The sequence below is a fragment of the Macaca mulatta genome, chromosome 2 (genome assembly GCF_049350105.2).
Source record: "Macaca mulatta isolate MMU2019108-1 chromosome 2, T2T-MMU8v2.0, whole genome shotgun sequence".
NCBI classification, from domain to species: Eukaryota; Metazoa; Chordata; class Mammalia; order Primates; family Cercopithecidae; genus Macaca; species Macaca mulatta.
This window is the reverse complement of record NC_133407.1, coordinates 124,122,388-124,137,860: the sequence shown is the minus strand read 5'-3', so window position 1 is coordinate 124,137,860 and position 15,473 is coordinate 124,122,388. Positions and strand designations below refer to the sequence as shown.

The following is a 15,473-nucleotide window of genomic DNA, read 5'->3' as shown; positions in this document are numbered from 1 at the left end:
CTTCTTGGCCTTCACTATACGTTTTGAATAGAATCACTGTAGAAACATTCAAAATAAAAACCAAAAGAGCCTGATGCCTAGGTCTCAGCCAAACCAGTTAATTTAAAATATCTCGGAGTGGGGTGTTGGTGAAGATGTGGAGGACTGGAACCCTCTTTCATTGGTGGTGGTAATATAAAATGGCATAGCCACTAAGGAAAACAGCTTGGCAGTTCCTCAAAAAGTTAAATATAGAGTTCCCACATGATCCAGCAGTTTCACTCCTAGGTGTACACTCAAGAATTGAAAACATAAGTCCACACAAAACTCGCACCTGAATATTCACAGCACTATTCACAAATGTCCAAAAATGCGGTAACAAATGTCCATCAACTGATGAATGGAGAAAAACATGTGGTGTATACATACAATGGGGTATTATTCAGCCTTTAAAGGGAATAAAGGATGAATACATGGTAAAACGTGGGTGAACCTTGAACACAAGCTAAGTGAAATAAGCTAGACATAAAAGGCTACATATTGTATGACTCCATTTCTATAGGATGTCCAGAATAGGCAAATCCACAGAGACAGAAAGTAGAATAATAGTTGTCAGGGGCTGTGGGCTAGAGGAAAATGTGAAATGACTGCTAAAATGTATGGTTTTTCTTTTGGGGGTAAAAGTATTCTGAATTAGATAGTTATGATAATTGCACAGTTTTGCGCACATACCGAAAACCATCAAATTGTACACTTTAGAAGGGTGAATTTTATGGTATGTGAATTTTATGTCACTTTTCAAAAATCTTAACAGAAAAACAATCTGGGAATGGGGCATGTGCATTTTTTTTTTAAGCTCCCGAGGTTTGTTTTTATAGACAGGATCTCACCATGTCACCCAGGCTAGAGTGCAGGGGCATGATCACAGCTCACTGCAGCCTCAACTTCCCAGCCTCAGGCAATCTTCCTGCCACGGCCTCTGGAGTAGCTGGGACTATAGGTGCAAGTCACCAGACCCAGCTAATTTCTTTCTTTCCTTTTTTTCTTTCTTTCTTTTCTTCCTTTCCTTTCTTTCTTTCGATGGTGTCTTGCTGTATTTCCCAGGCTGGTCCTGAAGTCCTGTTCTGAAGGGATCCTTCTGCTTTGGCCTCCTAAATGAGGGGCATAAACCACCACACCTGGCGTCCGGAGATGATTTTTAATGTACAATAGTGAAATCTTTTTACGAAAGTCACATTTAGACCCTGAACACTCTGGAGCTTGAATCTTTGTCATCATGAGTTTCTCAACACTCATTAAGTGAAACACCACACGAGACCTTGTATGATCTGTTCCCTGCTCATCTTTCAAACCCATCTCCTCACCTGTGCCTTGCTGCCGGCTGTTAGACTCAACTCCACACTCTTCTTTCCATTCCTCTAAGATCTTGAGATCATTCTTGCCTTGGCAATTGCTGTTTCCTCCACCTGGAACATTTTATCCCCATATAGTCACATATAGTGGACTCCTTATTCAAATCGCAGATCAAACGTGAGGTTTCCCTTTTCTTTGACACTTAAGCAGCCACTTCTGCCTCTTCCAAGTCCTTTCCTGTTGTTGCATCTTGATCATTTCCTTCAAGTCACAATCAGAATATTATTCCTTGTTGACTGACTTGTAGTCTCTACTGCTTTCAATCCTCACCCTGTGCCTAGAATACTCCATGAGAGCAGAGGGCTGGTCTGTCATATTTACCACTAGAATAGTATTTGGAATATGGCAAGTATATAATACATATTTATTAAATGAATAGGTGATTAGAGTTTAATGAGGAAAGGTTATTAAGTGTATGTAATCCCTGAACATCTTTTTAGGAGAAAGGGAAGGAACTGGTGAGAATGAGGTTAAATATGTAAAACAAGTAGATGTACCAAAAAAAAAAAAAAAAAAAGAATGACAGAACAGAGAAGAGGTAACTGATGAAGTGAGATCTTGAAAAGGCAGGTGGCATTTTGAAATACCTAGGTGTTTTCTGTTTATAAATAGCTGAGGTTTTGGATTTTCTTTGACTTGTTAACAATTGAAAATTTTTTTAGTGACATAAGTTGATGACTTAATATACTTCACTAAAAAAGTCTCTTTGTATAAAAATGCTACGGGTATGCTTGTTTGCTTAAATTCTGAGGCACTTCACGTTGTCTTTTTCTCTTTGTTCACCTTGTTATCTTCTTGTAGGATTCCTCTTCTACGGTGGAATTTTGACATACGCCTGTAGATTAGAATGTTTTATAAATCATATAATCTTCAATGTATGTCTCCAACCATTCATTTATGTACCTTGTTTTCTAAGTAATCAATAAAGTATGTTTGAGAGTGGGGCTAGCTCAGATTGTGTTGTTCCTCAGTTAGATGACAGGGCATTGTTCCTCCTAAGGTTAGTCTTGGGATCCATTAGCCAGCAGCTTTTAATAAGCTCATTTACATTCTTGGTTAACAATTGAGCCCCCAGTGTTTAAGAGAATTGAAATAGAAACCTCCTTTCCAGTTGGAAGAAGTGTCTGGCGTTAAGGCTTTTTCTGATGTCCCCCAAAGACATTCGTGCCTTCTAGGGTTGGTCTAGATTCTTGCCATTCACTAAGTAATGCCAGGGTATAAAAATAGCAGATTATTTTTTTACAGTGAACCTTAATATTTCCAGCCATAATGGAATAACAACTTTATTTTTCTAGTTAAAAGGAAACACACTTTTATTCTTTTAACCAAGAGAACAGTGTTTCTTTTTCATTGTGTCTGACTTCCTGGTTGCCTAGGAGACATTAATTTTCATGGTAGATTGTTTTATCCAGGACATTTAGAAGAAGTTATTTCCCTTTATATTGTATTCCTAAGTAATGACAAATTTTTATTAGAGATTTGGAGAATTAGAGAATGCCTGTTATTAACAAAGTTTTGGGGAAATGGGACTTCTTTCTATACTACTGTTGGATGTAAACTATTGACTACATTTCCTGAGAGATATTTAGTAGTTCATATCAGTAGCCTTGATGGTTCAATATACTTTGAACTCAGTGATTCCCAAATCTAGGAATTAATGCATGAGAAGTAATCAAAGAGATGCATAAATGTTGATGTGTGAAGGACCTTCCTCATCAGGTTGTCAGGATTAAGTAACATATCATATAAATTGCTTAGAAAGATGAAAGTACTAAGTACTTAGCTGTTATTTCTGTTATTTAATCAGATGCTAGTTTTTGACACTGTTGTACCTCTAATATGGAGAGATAATAGTGACCCAATGGCAGTAAGGTGCCAAATACATGATTTTCTTTGTATTTATGTAGCTGTTACATACCGTTTTTGTGATAAGCATTATATTGAGCAACTTAACAATATTCGCTTATATATTAGTTGACAATTAACAATTGTTTATTGCATAAAATTAGGCATTACTTTTTGCCAAGGCAAAATACACCCATATTGTGACTAGCACTTATCAAATATTTAAATGCTTTATGTGTGGTCCTTGAGAAGAAGGTACTGTTGTCATCTTCATTTCACAAATTTATAAAAGCTGAGGAACTTGCCTAAGTTCATAAAATGAATTGGAAAGAACATAGAATCGGAAGCCGTGTTTGTCCATTCCCAGTGCTGTGTTAGCCACATTGTTGCAGAGATTGTTGGAGTCAGAGAATGATGAAGTTTAGGAATTTGTTTTTTGAGAAAGTTCTCAAGATGATCTTAATAGACCTAGTTTTAAAACTAGTGCTCTGAGATGTGCTTCTCAAACCTTAATGTGCAAACAGCCTAGCTGGGGATCTTGTTAAAATACAGGTTGATGCATTACGTCTAGGCTGGGGCCTGGGAATCTACATTTCTTACAACTCTCAAGTGATGCTGTTGTTGCTAGTCAGAGGAACACATTTTGAGTAGCCAGGCAAGGGAAATATGCACTCTTTTTCTTCCAAAAACATCATTTGCTATAGAAAAGAGAAATCATGAAATGGGATGGAAAGGTTTTTAGTTAATCTGTTGATTAAAATTTGACGTCTTCATGAGCTTGGTTTCTTAGGTGCATTGCTGAAGTCCTGAGTTTCTTAAACTTTGGCCAGTGGGTTTTGAAGGGCCCTTATATTCTCAAAAACTTTATGTTTATTTTTCTCTATTTGATGAAATAATATGAAAATGACAGATATAGGCTTATATTCTAAATCAGCTGCTTGCTATCTTATAACAGAGTACGGCTATGTGGCTTTAGTGCAAAGGGATTGCCTAAAGTGACAGAGTTATTATTAATTCGGTATTTCCCAAATCGGGGCCGGCCCTGAAGTCTTACATTCCCAAGTTTAAGAAATCCTTGAATAATATCCTCTATAAAGAGCCAGGATACCCACTGTATTAGTCAGGTTTCTTCAAGTGGGGAACTAATAGGACACACACACACACACACACACACACACACACACATGCATATATATACACACACATATACATATATAGGGGAGTTTATTAACTTACACGATCCCAAGGTCCCACAGTAGGCTGTCTGCAAGCTGAGGAGCAAGGAGAGTCAGAGTCCCCAAACTTAAGAACTCAGAGTCTGATGTTTGAGGGCAGGAAGCATCCAGCACAGGAGAAAGATGTAGACTGGGAGGCTAAGCCCATCTCTCTCTCTCTCTCTCTCCTGTTTTTTCCTCCCTGCTTTATATTCACTGGCAGCTGATTAGATTGTGCCCACCAGATTAAGGGTGGATCTGCCTTCCCCAGCCCACTGACTCATGTTAATCTCTTTTGGCAACACCCACACAGATACATCCAGGATTAATACTTTGTATCCTTCAATCCAATCAAGTTGATATCCAGTATTAACCATCACACCCCCTAAGTTTCAGAAGAAGTTTGAATAAGCCACTTAACTTGTTGGACATACTTGATATCTCTAAAATGAGAGGGCTAGACATACATGATCTCTTACGTTCTATTCTGCTACAAACTTCTAGAATTTTTTGGAGCAAGGTTTGAAGTATTTGGCAGTTATTTTAGGTGGACGTTAACATAACATTTGAAAGCAAATCCGGAAAAAGAATCTGCCCTACCCTGAGGTGAGCTTTTGTCAGCTCCTGTTCACAGCTTGGAGATTTCACATTTTGGGGCCTGCATTTGCTTCTGTGGCATTGAACCTTATTCTACTACAAGTTAGGTTGCCTATCTAGCCCTGTCAAAAAAATGACTGAACACATCCACTGAGTCACACACAAGAGGATAGTAGAGATCTTTTCATTGTTTAAGTAAGCAGAATAAAGATTAAGCTCTAAAAGTGTTATGCTACCAGCTGGTGAGAATTACAGGAGATAGGGATATAAAGGTGGTTTATAGGCACTCGAGAGAGAGAGTACAAATATGTCATAATGTGTCTGGAATTGGCAGGTTCTCGGTCTCGCTGACTTCAAGAATGAAGCCGCAGACCCTCATGGTGAGTGTTGCCGTTCTTAAAGATGGTGTGTCCGGGGTTTGTTCCTTCAGATGTTCAGATGTGTCCACCGTTTTTTCCTGCTGGTGGGTTCGTGGTCTCGCTGACTTCAGGAGTGAAGCTGCAGACCTTCGAGGTGAGTGTTACAGCTCTTAAAGGCGGTGTGTCTGGAGTTGTTCATTCTTCCCAGTGGGTTCGTGGTCTCGGTGGCTTCAGGAGTGAAGCTACAGACTTGCGCCGTGAGTGTTACAGCTCATAAATGTGGTGTGGACCCAAAGAGTGAACAACAGCAACATTTATTGTAAAGAGCAAAAAAATAAAGCTTCTACAGTGTGGAAGGCAACCCGACCCTGCGTTTATTTGCTTATCTGACCCCACCCACATTCTGCTGATTGGTCCATTTTACAGAGAGCTGATTGGTCTATTTTACAGAGAGCTGATTGGTCCATTTTGACAGAGTGCTGATTGGTGTGTTTACGATCCTTTAGCTAGACACAGAGTGCTAGAAGGAAAAGTTCTCCAAGTCCCTACTAGGTTAGCTAGATACAGAGTACTGATTGGTGTGTTTACAATCCTCTAGCTAGACATAGAGTGCTGATTGGTGCATTCACAATCCCTCAGCTAGACATAAAGACTCTCCAAATTTCCACTAGACCCAGGAACCCAGCTGGCTTCACCTAGTGGATCCCACACCAGGGCCACAGGTGGAGCTGCCCGCCAGTCCTGTGCCGTGTGCCCACACTCCTCAGCCCTTGGGCAGTTGATGGGACTGGGCGCCGCAGAGCAGGGGGTGGCACTCATCGGGGAGGCTCGGGCTGCACAGGAGCCCACGGCAGGCGGAGAGGCTAGCTTGGGCATGGCAGGCTGCAGGTCCTGAGCTGTGCCCTGTGGGGAAGCAGCTGACACTCGACGAAAATTTGAGCTCAGCGCCTAGCGGGCCGGCACTGCTCAGGGACCTGGAGCACCCTCTGCAGCTCCTGGCCCAGGTACTAAGCCCCTCACTGCCCGGGCCCAGCGGTGCCAGCCGGCTGCTGCAAGTGTGGGGTCCACCGAGCCCACACCCACCCAGAACTCACGCTGGCCCACGAGCACAGTGCGCAGCCACAGTTCCCAACAGGGCCCCTCCCTCCACACCTCCCCACAAGCAGAGGGAGCCGGCTCCAGCCTCAACCAGCCCAGAGAGGGGCTCCCACAGTGCCCTGGCAGGCTGAAGGGCTCCTCAAGCGCCACTGGAGTGGACGCGGAGGCCGAGGAAGCGCCAAGAGCGAGGGCTGCTAGCATGTTGTCACCTCTCAGTAAGAGAGAGGTAGCAAGAGGCTACATTTTATGGCTGAAAAGTGGGAAATGGAGACTCATTTAAGAATGTTGAAATCATGTTTTTAGTCCCAAATAAAAGAAGTTATTACCAAAAAAATAAAGAAAAAAGTAATTGTCTAGAAATGTGAGACCTTGGTTTTCATTTATGTATCTACTTCTTTTGTTTGTTTATAAAGCGAGAGTAGGGTTCAATTACCATTTCGAGAGTAAACCAAGTTCCTTGTATTTCTTTCTTGGCTAATGCTCACAAACAAGTCTAAGGGCCTAAACCTTGGACTGAGTTTCTTAACCCAGTACTTGCTTCTCTGGATTACAGAAGCTACCATCTCCATATTTGCTAAGAAACAGTTCCCTGAAGATGATTTTCCCCTGAAAATTCCACAGAATACTGGTACATCTAGTCTTTGTTTGGTAGAAAGATTCAGCAATTTTACGTTAGCTTAAAATAAAATTGCTTTCTGCCATTTTCATGTGAGAGGAAAGTATGTAATATTTATCTCAGTCTTGCAGACAGTTTCAGATCCTGGAGATGAACAAATTTTCCCATCAAACTCTTGACTTTTAATCTTTTTCATGCTTTTGTACCTTTTAGAGTTCCTAGAATATTTTTCTTCTTCATTGAAATTAAAACTTGAAGAAATACGTGTATTAGCAGCATATATGGGGATAATTTACCACAATTAAAAAAGAGATAGATTTGGGTAGGGAAAGAGAAAAAAAATTAGTATTTAAGGATACCTACATCATGTGGCAGACAAGAAAACATGCTTTCCATACTTTATTATCTACTATTTTCAAATGAAGTATCTGAGGATTAGAAGGTTCAGTGAATCCTGGAAGATCAGAAAGAGAGTGGCAGAACTGAGACTCTTTATCCACTCAAAAGTGTAGCAGAGCTTTGAGGAAAAGGGAGGGCTAAAGGCCAGAAAGGGAAAGTAAGATTCAAAAGAGGCAGGTGGTGCTGGAGGCCACAGCTGCCTGGCGAGAAGGGCATGTCCTTACATCTTTGTAAACAAGATAAATGAAAATACAATCACTGGAGTAAGTGGGGGGAGAGGCATGGTGGGTAAAAAAGCATATAAATCATTATTTGAAATTATAACAATATCAATTCATAGAAGTTAGGGCATCGGGAAGATGGGGTATGATATCTGGAAGAGATGAAAGGAGGTAAGAATATACTAAGGATAAAGATATTGATCTGCTTTAAAATATTGAGCATTATTATGGATAGAATAAGAATAACCACTATTGAGGCCGGGCGCGGTGGCTCAAGCCTGTAATCCCAGCACTTTGGGAGGCCGAGACGGGCGGATCACGAGGTCGGGAGATCGAGACCATCCTGGCTAACATGGTGAAACCCCGTCTCTACTAAAAAATACAAAAAGCTAGCCGGGCGAGGTGGCGGGCGCCTGTAGTCCCAGCTACTCGGGAGGCTGAGGCAGGAGAATGGCGTAAACCCGGGAGGCGGAGCTTGCAGTGAGCTGAGATCCGGCCACTGCACTCCAGCCTGGGCGGCAGAGCGAGACTCCATCTCAAAAAAAAAAGAATAACCACTATTGAAATAAAAATAGAATGTATAATTTTCGTACTCATGGGGAAAGAAAAATCAGACCTAACCTGTGGAAGGTAGACAGGAGACAAAGTGAAGTGAAACAAACGAAAAGATGAAATAAAATGTCTGAAGTAAGCTCAAAGAATAATCAGCGTAAATGTGTAGTGGTTAAACTTATCCAGCAGATTCTTTAACGGATAGAAAGCAAGATGCTATAGTATTTTATTTATAAAAAATTTCAAGAGAACAGTAAGGCAATGGAAAAATGTATAAAAATGTATACTTGTCAAATACAAAGAAGAAAAAGGAACAAGACCAAGGGAGTGAAATGAATATGAACATATCCACATGTAATAATGTAGCTTTGAGGTACAGAAAACAGTGATTTATGGTGTAAGACATTGATTTAGCAAATGTAGTTAGAAATTTAGCACAGTCCTCTCAGAAACCAATGAAGCAATGAGACAAAAAGACAGATTTGGATAACAATTTGATCTCTCATGTATATAGAACTTATTCAACAAAAGCAGAGCATACTTTATTTCAGAAGGCATGTGGATTAGACACAAGCTTCAACTTTCAATGAGTCAGGAAGCCTCAAATTCTACAAAATCAACAGCATAGAGGTTCTCTAACAACAGTGCTATGAAATCAGACACTATTAACAAAAAGATAGCAAAAACATCCCACATATCTGGAAATGTAAAGACATACTATGAAATAACCGTCAGGTTAAATAGGAAATAACAAGAATAGCAAAGTTTTAGAGCTGAGTGATAATAAAAGCACAGTAGGTGAGAGATAGAGCTAATGGAATACTTTCAAGGCAATATATAGCTTTTGTTACACAAGAGAAAAACACAAAGTCTGGAATCCTATAAGCCCAAGGTTTGACTCAAGTAACTAGAAAAACTGCCACATAGTAAATCCAAAGAAACAATAAAGGAAAACAAATCAGAGGAAAGAAATACAAATGCAGTAATAAAGTAAAAATAATTAATAAAAGCCAAAGAAACAGAAGTTCATTATTTGAAAAACTTACTAGGATAGGTCTTACTTTTGAATAACAGACAAAGAAAAAACATCTCCATGTACCACGATAAACACAATAGGAAAAAGGTACAAGAAATAATTATAGATTACATTTTTAAATCCAGTAAAAAGAATATAAGTTTTTACCAGTATTATGTGAAAAGGATATATGGCTAAGAAACTGATACAAGAAAAAAATCTTAAGTAAATCAGAAAACAATAAATGGTAATGATTATCAAAACTTAGTCCTTCCTGGCACAGGACAAAAGACACAGTTTGACAAAAGAGTTTTGTTTAACTCTCATGAAACAGAAAATGCTTGTTTAATAAACTCCCTTTGGAACAAAAAAGAAAAACCAAGCTATTATGTTTGATCTTGATAACAAAAACTAGATAGATTGGTTGGGCACAGTGGCTCATGCTTGTAATCCCAGCACTTTGGGAGGCTGAGGCGGATGGATTACTTGAAGTTAGGAGTTCGAGACCATCCTGGCCAATGTGTTAAAATGCTGTCTCTACTAAAAATACAAAAATTAGCTAAGTGTGGTGGTGGGTGCCTGTAATCCCAGCTACTTGGGAGGCTGAGGCAGGAGAATCGCTTGAACCAGGGAGGCAGAGGTTGCAGTGAGCCCAGATCATGCTGCTGTGTCCAGCCTGAACAACAGAGTGACACTCCGTTTCAAAAAAAAAAAAAAAAAAAAAAAAAAAAAATTGAGAAATTATTGGCCAACTTCACTTATGACTTTTGAAAGGCTAAGAATCCAAATCTAGCAGTATATTAAAAAATAATACTTTGTGACTGAGTTGAATTAATCATAATAAGGAAAGAATAGTGAAGTATTATTTTTAAATTTGCTAATGTAGTTTACCACATTAATGACACAGAACAAGCAATTGCATCATCAGAGATATAGGAAAAGCATTTCATGAAACCAATTTTTAAAAGAAATGGTGTGAACTCTTAGAAAACTTGAAATAGAAGGGATATTTTTAGCTTGATTAAAGGCTCCTATTTAAAACCTAGAGTAGACATCATTTGTAATACAAAAAAAAAAAAAAAAAAGTTTAAACTCAGCCCTCTTAAGGTCAGGAACAAGACAAGGATGCCTGTGTTACTTTTGCTTCTCAACACATTACCAGATACCTGACCAACGCAGTACAACAAAGAAACACAAAAGTAGGAAAATTGCAATGAAAGATATGATTGTCATTATTTCTAAGTGAAATTATATATATAAAAACAAAGAGAAGGCTGAGCGTGGTGGCTCACGCCTGTAATCCCAGCACTTTGGGAGGCCAAGACGGGCGGATCATGAGGTCAGGAGATGAAGACTGTCCTGGCTAACATGTTGAAACCCCGTCTCTACTAAAAATACACACACACACACAAATTAGCCGGGCGTGGTGGCAGGCACCTGTAGTCCCAGCTACTCTGGAGGCTGAGGCAGGAGAATCCCTTGAACCCGGGAGGCGGAGCTTGCAGTGAGCCAAGATCGCGCCACTGCACTCCAGCCTGAGCGACAGAACAAAACTCTCTAAAAACAAAACAAAACAAAATGACAACAAAAAAGAATCAGCAGAAACCATTAGAAGCAATGCAAGAGTTCAGCTAGATTGCCAGCTATAAGAACATAGAAAAATCAATAGCTTTCTACTGTATCGGGAGTAACTAATTATAAACTATGGCAATAATAAGGTACCATTTATAATAGTGACATAAACTAAAAGCTATCTAGGAATAAATCTAAGATAGAATGCATAAAACATATAAGGGAAATTTAAAACTCTATTACAAGAGTTTTATTATGGTATTAAAGAGCATAAATGCAGCATTCATAAATGGCTCCATTGAATATTGTGACGATGTCACATTCCCTTCTCCCCTCTTACAATTTAAATTCAGTCTCATCAACATCTAAGAATTTTTTTTTGAAAGGGGCAGAGTGGAGGCTAAAATTTATATGGGATAATAAATACAGAAAGAGGATCTCTGTTTTTTCTTTAGACATTAGCAATATAGAGCAGGAGTTGGCAAACTCCCCCTATAAACCAAATCTGGGCTGCTGCCTGTTTTTTCAAATAAAGTTTTACTGGGGCCCAGCCACACCTACTCATACTGCTTTCATGTTGCCATGACAAAGTAGAGTAATTGCAGCAGACACTGTGTGGCCTGCTGTGTCTGGTCCTTTACAGAAAAGAGAAAAAAAAAAAAAAATGTGCGACCTCTGTTCTACAGCATCTGGCTCTTACGCAGAAAAGAAAGGCGTCTAGACTTATTCCTGTGTGTATACGGGAACTTAAAACTGTAATCATTCCCAGGAATTGGTACTAGGAAAATTGGCTCACAAAAAGAAAAATGAAGCTGTTTCTGTATTTCATACTATAAACAAAGCTCCAAGTGGAATAAATACCTAAATGTTAAGGATGAAAATATAAAGTCAATAGAAGAAAATATAGAAATATATATATTTGCAACCTTATGGTAGAGAGGGATTTGTTCTGAGAGATTTGCAGAGCACAAACTATAAAAAAAAATTGATGCACTTGGAATACATCAAAATGAATGATTTCTGTTCAATGGAGGGAACAACAGAGAAATTAACAGATGGTGAAAATATAATTATTGTGTTTAATAGACCATGATCAATATTTAGAATATACAAGGGACTGTACAAAATTAGAAAATTGAAGGGAGGAGAGCAATATGAAAGAGGACAAAGTATATGAATTGGCAATTTTTTAGGAAGAGAAACATGCATATACACACACATCACTATTAGAGACAAATGAAGTAAAAGGAAGAGACGCCATTTTACCGTTCAATAATTAAAAGCTTGGAAAGCAGAAAGTACTATCAAGTGCTGGTAAGGATGTAGGAAAATAGAAATCCTCATGTATTGCTGCTGGGCATGCAAGCTGGTGCATATATTTTAGAAAATCTAAGTATCTGACCTGAATCCCAACAATGGGATGCTAGGATCGGAATCCAGGGAAACGTGTATAAGAATGGTAGTCACAGTGTAACTTGTGGTAAAAGGTTGTAATCAAGCTAGCTCTATAGTACTAGAGGAGTGGGCAGGAATACTACAGTGGAATGCAGTGAAAGAGTTGTTTATAGCACCATGGATGAGTTTCTAAAACAATGTTGAGAGAATACAGAAGAATGAGACTTAAAAACTACAAGTTACATACAAATTTAAAAACCATGAATAAAAGAGCCCTATGTATTTTTGACAAAAATTTATGTACACAAACATGTAAAGAGGATTCTGAATAATACATTAATTATGAAAAAGTGAATTTCTGGGGTGGGAAGGGAGGGAATGGGACTGGACATAGAGGACAAAAAGGAAAAGGATAAGAAAAGTGAAAAGAAAAAGAAGAGCTTTTCATGAGCTCATGATAATGTAGCTCATCAACTAGAGCCTGTGCTAAGTCAATTCTGTTCCATTATCCTGAAGGAGAAATAAACTTCTGGGACATTACTTCTTTTGGCAATGTTAGATCCAGGTGCTCAGAAAGTATCTTCAGGTATGGGTCCCTGTATCTTCACTGTCTTTGCCTCAGTGTTGGCTCTCATATCAAGCCAGCTCTTTTTAAGGAGAACTCATAGCTGTTTCAGGTTCATAGTCTACCAGTTTGGCAACTCAACTGAAAGAAAGTGGCCTTGTTACTATCAGCAGTATTACTCTGAAGGATGTCTTTGCCTTTGATTGGTTCATTTTGTGTCCTGTGTCCACTTCCAAACCAATCATATGTCAAAGGACTATGGGTGTCTGGGTCACATGCCCATCACTAGAACCAGGTAGTAGGAATAGTCCCACATGTAGAATATGGTGGGGTGTTACTAAAAGCAAAAAATCAAAGTGGTATGGCTAAGACTATAAGGAAGTAGATTCTGGGGAGGGAAATAACCACAGGTCACTTGAATCAATGCTGTTTGTAGAATAGTTGATGTGATTTGCCATCTTTATTCTAGAAAAACAAGAAAAAATGAAGAATAGCTAACTCTAAGTATCTGAAGCACTGCCACTTGCATGATACTTGTTTTATATGATTGCAAGGAATAAAGTCATGAAAAACAGATAGACTTGGTGTAAAGAGCAACTATGTTATTTGTAGAGTTGACTATCTTAGCAGGAACGAGTAATGAACTCCCCATCACTGGACATATTCAAGCATACACTAGCCAGCTGTTTGGCAGGAATTCTGTAGGAAAAGGCCCAAGGATTGGGAGGATAGTTGGGTTTGGTCAGTGGTTCTGAATCACCTGGACAACTATGGAAGCCTTGATTGCTGGGCCCTTGTCCCAAAGTTTCTGGTTCAGTAGGTCTGGGGTGGGGCCTCAAAATTTGCATTTGTAATAAGTTCCCAAGTGAAGTTGATGCTATTGTGGAGGGACCTCCCCTTGAGAACTGTTGGGTTTTTAATGAGCTGGTTGTAAATGTTCTAAAAACCATTATCTGTACCGCTGGGGCAAACCTTCCCATCTTATTTCTTTAGTACCTGAAATGTGTACAGTTCTGGCTATATGGGTTCTTCCATAGAAAATGACATTTGTACAGTTCTCTGTCTTGTGTGTCATTGAGAATATTAGAATCATTAAACAATCATGCATTATTCACGTGCTTTATAAAATAGTCTAAGGAAAAAAAATACATTCAACATGTTTTTCCTCTGCTTTCACACCAACGACAACAATCAACAAAGACTACTACCGTGACCAAATGTGTGGCGTCCCCCCCGCAAAACACACCAAGCAGCGGACACCAGCTGGATGTCCTTTGATTCAGTTCAGAAGAATTTGGATGTTATGTACCTGGAGATAGCCTCAGATTCCACAGGTTGAGGGCTCAGTGCCGTGAGACTGGACCCTGACTTTCAGATACCAGTTGGAAGTCTGGGCCTCTGGAACTTCCAACTGACTGACTATAAATCAGGGACCCCATGGTTCCTTCTTTGAGTTCACTCAATTTGCTTGAGCAGCTCAAAGAATTCAGGGTAATACTTAGGTTTACCAGTTTATTACAGCAAATATTACAAAGGATACTGATGAAAAGATGCATAAGGTGAGGTACGGAGGAAAGAGCACGGAGCTTCCATGCTCTCCCAGGGCGAGCCATCCTCCAGGAACCTTCGTGTTCAGCTATCCAGAAGCTCCCTAAACCTGTTCTTCTGGGTTTTTACAGAGGCTTCATTATGTAAACATGACCGACTAAACTGTTGACCATTGGTGATCAACTTCACCTTCAGCCCCTCTCTCCTCCTGGGAGATTGGGGAGTGGGGCTTGAAAGTTCCAGTCCTGTAATCCTGCATTGGTCCTTCTTGTGACCAGTCCCATCCTGAAGCTACCTAGACTCTTAGAGGCTGCTAGCTACCAGCTAATCATTAGCATACAAAAAGACATCACTTTGGAGTTTCTAAGGATTTTAGGAGTTGCATGCCAGGAAATGGGGTTGAAAACCAAATACATATTTTACAGTAAAATAAATAGTCAACTATTTTCTAATTTCATCCTTTTTATAATCCTTTCTCTGTTTTTCCATAGAGTGATCCATGTTCATCAATTTTGTACTAGGCTGTTCCTGGGTTAGAAAAATGAAATCGTTTTCTAGGGATGGTGTTTTTTAGTCATTTACAAAGTGCGTCTTAGTCATTCACAAAGTAACTTTATTGTGTACTGGCATCCACCTGATTTAAAAGTCATTCCTTGGTGCTAGATGGATTTGGCTTGTCTCAGCTATGCCATGTGCCAGATTCCCTTCAGCTTCCCTTTCCTGCCCCCGGCCCCCCATGGCGTTCCCTCAAAAGGAAGATGCAGAACATTTCAGGTACCTTGCTGCTTTGTGGCCCTGTTACAACCAGGAATTGTTCTAGTTTTGAACTCCGTTTTGCTCCTTCCTTCCTTTTAAAAAAATTTGTTTTTTCTCCTTAATTTTGGAGATTTTGCTAGAATAGTTCTCTGGGGGTGCTCATGTTTTTGTAATTGTAGGCAAGGTCAGACAGTGTTTGCACTTGCTGTAAATTGCTATTATATGAACATAAAACCATTTGAGAGAAGCATTTAAGAATTAGAAGGCTTATAGTTAATACTTAATGAAAATTTTCAGCTTAGCAGAGATGACAAAATAGATGGGTAAAA

General features: G+C 39.4%; 1 protein-coding gene across 20 annotated transcripts in view; it reads left to right on the top strand.

The window, feature by feature from the left end:
- FHIT (fragile histidine triad diadenosine triphosphatase) overlaps positions 1-15,473 on the top strand; it is a 1,490,910-nt gene that overhangs the window by 678,197 nt on the left and 797,240 nt on the right. For 5 of the 20 annotated variants that reach the window (XM_077990313.1, XM_077990325.1, XM_077990324.1 and 2 more), the window contains one exon: positions 5,479-5,561. The gene's annotated coding sequence lies outside the window, so the exon portion shown is untranslated. 20 annotated transcript variants of the gene reach the window in all.